Source organism: Globicephala melas, chromosome 8 (assembly GCF_963455315.2).
Source record: "Globicephala melas chromosome 8, mGloMel1.2, whole genome shotgun sequence".
Lineage (NCBI taxonomy): Eukaryota > Metazoa > Chordata > Mammalia > Artiodactyla > Delphinidae > Globicephala > Globicephala melas.
This window is the reverse complement of record NC_083321.1, coordinates 3,613,668-3,620,731: the sequence shown is the minus strand read 5'-3', so window position 1 is coordinate 3,620,731 and position 7,064 is coordinate 3,613,668.

Sequence of the window (7,064 nt, the reverse complement as noted above, 5' to 3'; positions counted from 1 at the left end):
CCTCTGTGACTGGCCCACCTGGAGCACGCGTGTTCAACAGACTGTGTCCACAAGGGCGGGGACCAAATGAGAAAGAAAAATGAGAAGAGAAGGTTTTGCAAAAACGTTTTTAAAAAACACAACACACGCACGAGCACAGATGTTCCTGGAACAGATTTTATCGTGTAACTTTACCTTTATCGTGGACTTCATATCAGGGGGTGTAGTGGGTTGATTTCTATCCTCGACACCGCTCCTACCCTCACCACCAAGATATGCCCATGCCTTTATCCCCAGAATGAATACGACTTTATTCGGCAAAAGGGTCTCCGCAGATGTAACGAAGGGAAGGATCTCCAGGTGAGATCTTGCTGGCTTAGGGAGGGTCTGAAATCCAGCAACGAGTGTCCTTATGGGAGACAGAAAAGGAGAAAATACACGCAGACACAGATGATGAGGCCCCGTGAAGACGGAAGCAGAAGCTGGGGCAATGGAGCGCCTGGAGCCCCCAGAATCCGGAAGAGGCAGGAGCTTCTCCGAGAGCCCAGGGGGAGCGGGGCCCTGCCCACACCTCAATTTCAGACTTCAGGCCTCCAGAACCGGGAGAGGATACGTTTCTGAGGCTTTTAATCTCCTGGTATGTGGTCACTTGCTACGGCAGCCCCAGGACACTCACACAAGGGTCGTGCACCATAATCTTCACTTTGGGTGCGGGGCCAGGTGCGTGCAGGCGTGGGGAACAGAGGCCTACAGAATCGACCTTGCAGGGTAACCGGAAGGGCCACGGGGCTCCATCGCTCAGCAGGCCGGATGGGCAGCAGGTGGCCTGGACTTCAGATTCCCAGCTTGGGCAGGTCCCGGGTCTGCCCCCAACATGCTGTGTGACCCACCCAGTCCCTTAAGCTCTCTGAGCTGCTACCTCTTCTTCATGAAAAAAATACAACTAGCTCCGGAGTTTTGGGGAAGAAGTCAGATGCCCAGCTCTGCAACCCCTCCGGCCCAGATGGGCCTGGTCTGCCTGCCGTGGCCGGGAGGGAGCAGACACTTTGAGGAACATGCAGGGCCAGCTGTGAGCCGGGGTCGGGGTCCCACATCTGGGCCTCTCCTGGGTCAGGCCAGGGCCATCTGCGAACCTGGGTGGACCCAGACAGGGTTTAGGGAGAGTCAGTACCCTGATTGGCTGGCCCCGGGCCGCTGCTGCGGCGACCCTCTGTCCCTCCGTGTCCAAGCAGTCCAGGCTCCCGCCCACGAGCACAGAAGGGCATGCAGCCCAGCGTGTCCTCATCTCAGCCCCGGCTGGAGGGTAGACCAAAGAGTGCTTCTCCTCGGTCCCCGGGGCCACCGGCCTGGGGATGCAGCGCCCACTGCAGACAGCCCCCTCTGCTGGGGTCCCTGCACTCCTCTTTCTCTCCCTTCCCCCCACCCCACCCCATGGCCCTCCCTCCTGCCGCCCTGTGCCAGGAGGACGCCTTAGAGCCCACGAGGGGGTGGGAAGGCCACTGTGAAAGCAGGGAGATGCTGGTGCCTGGCCTGGGCTGGCGGTGGGGACCGTGAGTAGGGGACATTTTTAAGATCGAGGAGGTTGGGCGCCGGGGACAGGGGATCCGTGAATGTCGGTGAGGTGGGTGGGGCAGGGGCCACAGCTGCATGGCTGGAGAGAAGAGGTGGATGGGGCGTCTTCTGCTGGGAGGGGGCTCAGAAGAAGCAGGTTTGGAGGTGGGATGCTGGGATCCACTTTGATCATGCCCAGCTGGCTTTGGGGCAGACACCCCTGTGGGGCTGCCAGTGGGAAGTTAGGTAAGTGGGCCCAGAGCCAGGGGAGGCCTGTGTGTCTGCCGTCCCTTCTGCTAGGTCTCCACCTCCGACTGGTCTTCCCAGGCGCTTTGACCCTGTCCTCCCAGCCCCGTGCCAGCAGCCCCGCTGGGACCTCGTGGGGGGCTGATCACAGAGCCTGCACGTTGGTTGTTCTCAGGGATGCTGGGCATACAGTTGGCGCTCAATACATGTCTAATGAAGGAGAGTCTCGCCACAGAGATCCAGGGGACGCCGCACGCTCCCGGGCAGCCTTCTGGCCATATGGATTGGCCTGGTGTCCTTTCCCTCACTCCTCTGGCCTAACCCAGAACCCAAAGCAACTGCTATTCCTTTTTCCAGGGTCACTGCCCCCAAGACCCTAAAATCCAGCCTGGCTCTCTTCAAGGAGCACCTCCTATTTGCCAGGTGCTGTGAGGCTGGGGCAGGGGAAAGGGGTGGGGTCACCATCTCCGTGCTGGACCCAGGACGGAGGTACAAGCTCGCCCAGGGGCAGGAGGAGGGCCGGGCGCCACATCTAAACGCGGTGTGTTATGAGGGACCCACGGGGGGGCTCCGAGGGGCATGGGAGCCTGTGTGGACTCTGGAGCACGGGAGTACCGCCCTGGAGAGGGAGGTCTTGCTGGAGGGCAGCTCAAGCATCCCAGGACCGGCGGCTGCGGCATTACAGACATCTGGGGTGAGAAACCCCCATGCCTCTCCCCGAGCCCTGGCAGGGCTGGGTGAGGAGTGAGTGAGACGGGGGTGAGGAACGTCCGTGAGCGGAGGCGAGCTGCCCTCTCGGACGGGGAGCTCACTCCCACACGCAGCACACATCTGCAGCACCTCCTGGGCTGACCAGCTCTTTGAATTTGGCCCCAGGGAGGAGGTGACTGCCGCCCTTAGGAGAATCTGGCCTCTGTTAGTGACGACAACCGCCAGGGAGCTGAGAAGGGCCCCTGCCGGGTGACGCCTCCCAATGGTGGGCCCAGCACAATGTCGACCACCTTGCTCCCGGCTGGGCCCTGCTTCTGCCACCACTCAGGCCCCAAGCTGCAGCTTTCCAAACAACCCTTTGGAGTGAGAACCAGGTCCAGCTAGGAAGGGACACCTCTAACTGACCCAGGATGCCCCCAGCGCCTCTGGGACCCGGCCCCACCTCTTGTGTCCTGCCAGGGGGCACGCAGAGCAGGCTGTCCTGGCCCCATCGTAGACATGAGGAGCCTGAGGGTCAGAGAGGGTCCAGACCTGGGTGGAACCCGCAGGAGGCTGGGCTCGAATCCAGGTCTCTGAGCCCCATTCCAGGGCCCTTCCCAGTGCCCCCCATCATGCCAACCCTGCCGCCCAGGGCAAGGCTGCCAGCAGGTCCCCAGAGGCCGTTTCTGCCGTCCACCTGCCTTGATCTCTGCTCTAGAGCGGCTCCTGGCGTTCCGAGGTCCACCTGTGGCCCAGCCTAGTATGGGGCAGGCCTCCCGCCCTTCTCCCGAACCCGGAGGGGCCAGGGGCTGGTGGCAGTCCAGGGCCGTGGGAGGCTTAGCAGGAAGGAAGCCCCTCGCCCTCAGAGCTGCCCCCAAGCCTGGGAGCCGGGAAGGGGGGCACCACCCTCTGAGCCCCAGGGTTGGGGGATGAGTGGGAGGGGGCAATCCCCCAACCCTGCTGTGCTGGCGGCGAAGGCCAGCTTCCTGGGGGCCAACCGCGCAAGAGATTCCAGCAGCGTCTATGAGTGAGGGGGCGGGGGTAGCGCTGCCCTCTCGGGACTCCAGTCCCCAGGCAGGTGCTGCCCCCTGGTGGGCAGTCTCTGGAACCGCGGTGTGGGCCTCTCCAGTTTGTCTCAGGCCAGGAGTCCCTCGTTCCGACAGAACATCTCCCGGGGGGCTCCTGTCCAAGCAGGGCCCCTGCTGGTATCTGTCTCCTGGGGGGTGGAGGATGTCAACTCCTGCCCAAGAGACTCCCAGGTGGGCACCTGCCAGGGGGCCTCGAAGGACTCCAAGAGCCCCCTCTCTGGGGCAGGGTCACTGGGGGCACCGACAGCACCCTGCATTCACAGGCGAACAGTGTCTGCTCAGCTGCCCCAGGTACCCAGCGCTGGGCCAGGCTGGGGGCGGGCAGAAGCAGCCCCCTTCCTGAAGCCCCTGTCCCTACAGCCCTGAATGCGACTCTGTGGGGCTGCTCCCGGGGCCCCGCTCAGATGTGGGAATGGGGGCTAGACTCCGTGGGAACAGGTGGCGCAGCTGTGGCTCAGACCCAGGCCGAGGTCCCCCGGTCTGCCCTTCTCCCACCTGGGCCTGGGCGCTGGGAGAGTCCAGTCGATGGAGAAAGCCCTTCCGAGCACCTGTTGTGAGGACAGAAGGGGTGAGGAACCACCCACACTCCGAGAGGGAGGCAGCCGGACAGCAGCCCGAGCCCACGGCACTGTGGCCACCAGCCCCAGCCTCCAGCTCGGCTGCAGAAGTGCATCGAGGGGTGGAGCCTGCTGTGCAGCCGGGCCCCACGAGTCTCCTCACGGGGAGCAGAGTGGTCTCAGACCGAGAACAGCCGGGCGCATCAGCGGAGCCCAGGAGCCACCCTGAGTCAGCACATCTTCTTCCGCCGCTGGCCCGAGTCTGTTCCAAGGCTCTGTCGTCCCCACCTGGGGCGGGGGCTCTGGTTGTGGCTCCATTTTTCAGATGCGGAAACCGAGACGCGGGGCGACCGGGCAGCTGTTAGGTGGGGGCCGGGGTGGGGTGGGGGAGTTGGGGCGCCTCCGAGGCCTCTCCTGCACGTGGGGTGAGGTCAGGTTTGGAACTTCCTGTTGCTCTTCACCTTTGAGTGGTGTCGGCGGCCAGGCGGTGCCAGGCTGGGAAGTCTCTCTGGAAGCTCCACACCCAGCACACCTGGTATTTTTATTCCCGTGTAAGTCTGATGCCAGGAGAATGTGGTTAAAGCCCTGCTGTCTCCTTCCATGCCCAAGGTCAAGGGATCCCTTATCTGGCGAGATCTTATCTGCATGTCCTTGCTGGATTCTGGAGCTGGCTCCTGGAGGTACAGGAAGCCCCAGCGGGCAACCCAGGGCACCAAGGATCGGCCCAGAGGGGTGGGGCCTCCCGCCTCCGTCCCCTCCCCCCAGCACCGCTTCCCTCCGAGGCCTCTCCCTCTTGCTCACCTGCCCACCCTCCACAGCACTGGAGGTGTCAGGCAATAAAAGGGAGATAGAAAGCAAGTCAGAACAAGCAGGAGTTGAGCAGAGAGGGGACGGGGCGGGGAAGAGGAGGGGTAGGCTTTCCAGGGCCCCAGGGAGCTGTTTCAGCCCTGGGTTACACAAACTGGCTCTGAGCTTCCTAGCAGCCAAGGCAAAAGGGAAAGAAGTTGAAGGAAGGTGGAATCAGAATAGGAGACTGGTCTCAGGCACAGAGCCTAGACCATTCCCTAGATGTTGTTTCATTAAATCCTTTCTGCCCTCAGCCTTCCCTGACATGAAACTTCTTTGAAAAGAGCGAGACAGTGCAAACGTCACATTCCACGACAGGGCATGCGTGCACACTCTTGCGTGTCTGTTCACGTCCTTTCCTCCAGCAAACACTCACTGGGCACCTACTATGTCCAGGCCTGTGCTAGGTGCCGGGGAGATGGTGGTCAGCAAGACAGGCGTGGTCTCCACCCTTGGGGACGGGGTCCCCTACCCTCAAGACCTCATCAGCTCAGAGGAAGATGACAGTAAACAAATAACGCAAAGGAAACCAATTCCATGTCATCAAGCATTTGATGCCTCCTCCTTGGACCTGGAGGAGCTGAGGTCCCGGCACATATGAACAAGGGGACAAAGTGAAGAAGGATTAAGCCGTTGGGACTGCAACAGAGATGGGAGAGTGAGCGCCTGGAGACCAGGGCTGAAGGGAGGGGAGGAGAGGGCGAGGGGCTGGGGCCCCGGAGACGTGTGGCCAGGGCAGCGGCGTGCCGTGCCCCGCACCCAAGAGGCAGAAGGGATGGCAAACGCTGCTCTCCCTGCAGATTGCAGGCACCGCTGTCTGCAGGACCCCTGCCCAGCCTTCAATCGCTCTATGCCTCAGTTTCCTTGTCTGTAAGAAGAGCTGGTATGGGGATTCTGTAGTCAATACAGACAAGGTGTTGAGTTTGGTGTCTGGGCCGTGCCGCGTGCACAGAAAGCAGGAGCTGAGGCTGTTTCTGGGGACTCTGACGTTGAATGTGAAGTTTCTCCTGCTCTGTTCTCCCCGAAACTTCCGGCCCAATGCAGGCTCACAGCCCTGGGTCAGCATAGTTTGGAGGATGAAAAGGGAGCTGTGTGGGGCGGGGCTGTCTTGTGAGTAACAGGGCTCTGCTCCACGCCCGGGGGATGCCTACGAGACATCCCTCAGGTGGAGGGGCTCTGGCCACGCTCCATGGCTGGGGCGGGGGAGGGGCGACATCAGAAACTGTCAAGAATCACCAGCACCAGTTCTGCGAGAGCAAAACTGCATTTTCACGGAATCCCGTGTTATCCAATGACGCCTCATGCGAAAACCTGGTTTCAGTGGGGGAAAAGGAGGCAAGCAACGGGAGAAGGTCAGATTTGAAAAGCAAATTGCATCCTTCTGTGGCAATTTCAATATTGCAGGTGGGTTTTGCAGCAGTAAACCTACTTTTGCAAGGCCAGAGGAAAGGACTGCATTCACCAGAGCTTCCCTACCCAAATCTAAACAGCCTGTGACTCCACCGGCCTTCCAGACTGCAAGGACACACCCTTTAAAACAACCCCCGCAGTACTTGCTCCCAACTCCTCACTACGGCCTCCACGCCCCCCGACTAGTCCCTGCCCACCTCTCCATTACCTCATACCCCCTCGATGTGCCCCTCACCCTGCACCAGCCACTCTGGCTTTCTCGCTGTTCCTCAAGCCTGGCGGGCTAGTTCTGGCCTCAGGACCTTTGCACTTGCTGTTCTGTCTGCCCGGAATGGCTTTCCCCCAGAAAGTCACCCTCCTGCCTCTCAACCTCCATAACGCTGCCTCTGGAGTGCCTTTCCTCAACGGCAAGACCATTCTCTGCTCCGTGTCCAGACCCCAGCACATAATAGGACTCAATACCTACTTGAGTCTTGCATTGAGCAAAGACACGAAACACTCATTGTTTTACTTTTAAGGCCGCAAATGGAAATCAATTGCAACCCGGTTCCTAGACTCCTGGGCTTTCTCATGCTCCAGCCCCGCTTCCCCGACCCAGGGGATGCCAGCTCCCAGCCAGCCTACGTTGTGCTCCGAGCAACACAAACAATATTCCCTGATTGACTCCTGTCTCCAGGTCTGGATCTGACCCTGGGGG